The sequence below is a fragment of the Arachis duranensis genome, chromosome 9 (genome assembly GCF_000817695.3).
Source record: "Arachis duranensis cultivar V14167 chromosome 9, aradu.V14167.gnm2.J7QH, whole genome shotgun sequence".
NCBI lineage: Eukaryota > Viridiplantae > Streptophyta > Magnoliopsida > Fabales > Fabaceae > Arachis > Arachis duranensis.
The window spans coordinates 112907992-112908788 of NC_029780.3; positions in this window are offsets into that span (position 1 = coordinate 112907992).

The following is a 797-nucleotide window of genomic DNA, read 5'->3' on the forward strand; positions in this document are numbered from 1 at the left end:
GTGTGACTGACAACCACCTCCGTTCTACCTTAGATTAAGTAGTTATCTCTTGGATTCTTTAACCGGAATCTTCGTGGTATAAGCTAGAACTGATGGTGGCATTCAAGAGAATCCGGAAGGTCTAAACCTTGTCTGTGGTATTCTGAGTCGGATTCAATGATTGAATGACTGTGACGTGCTTCAATCTCCTGAAGGCGGGGCGTTAGTGACAGACGCAAAAGAATCGCTGGATTCTATTCCGGCCTGACCGAGAACCGACAGATGATTAGCCATGCTGTGACAGAGCATAGGAACATTTTCACTGAGAGGATGGGAGGTAGCCATTGACAACGGTGAAACCCTACATACAGCTTGCCATGGAAGGAATCATGCGTGTTTGATGAAGAAGACAGTAGGAAAGCAGAGATTCAGAGGACAGAGCATCTCCAAAACCTCAACCTACTCTCCATTACTGCAAAACAAGTAACCATTTCATGTTCTTTTGCTTTTCACAATCAATCCTGATAATTTCTGATATCCTGACTAAGATTTACAAGATAACCATAGCTTGCTTCAAGCTGACAATCTCCGTGGGATCGACCATTGCTCACGCAAGGTATTACTTGGACGACCCAGTGCACTTGCTGGTTAGTTGTGCGGAGTTGCAAAAGTGTGATTGCAATTTCGTGCACCAATGCTCCAAATTGAAGTGCAAAGATTGGTGTAGAGCTAAATTGAATGGGTCTAGAAGATTGTTTGGATGTCTCTGTGAGAATTCAGATTGCTTGCCACCCAGTGGGAACAATGGTGATCCACAA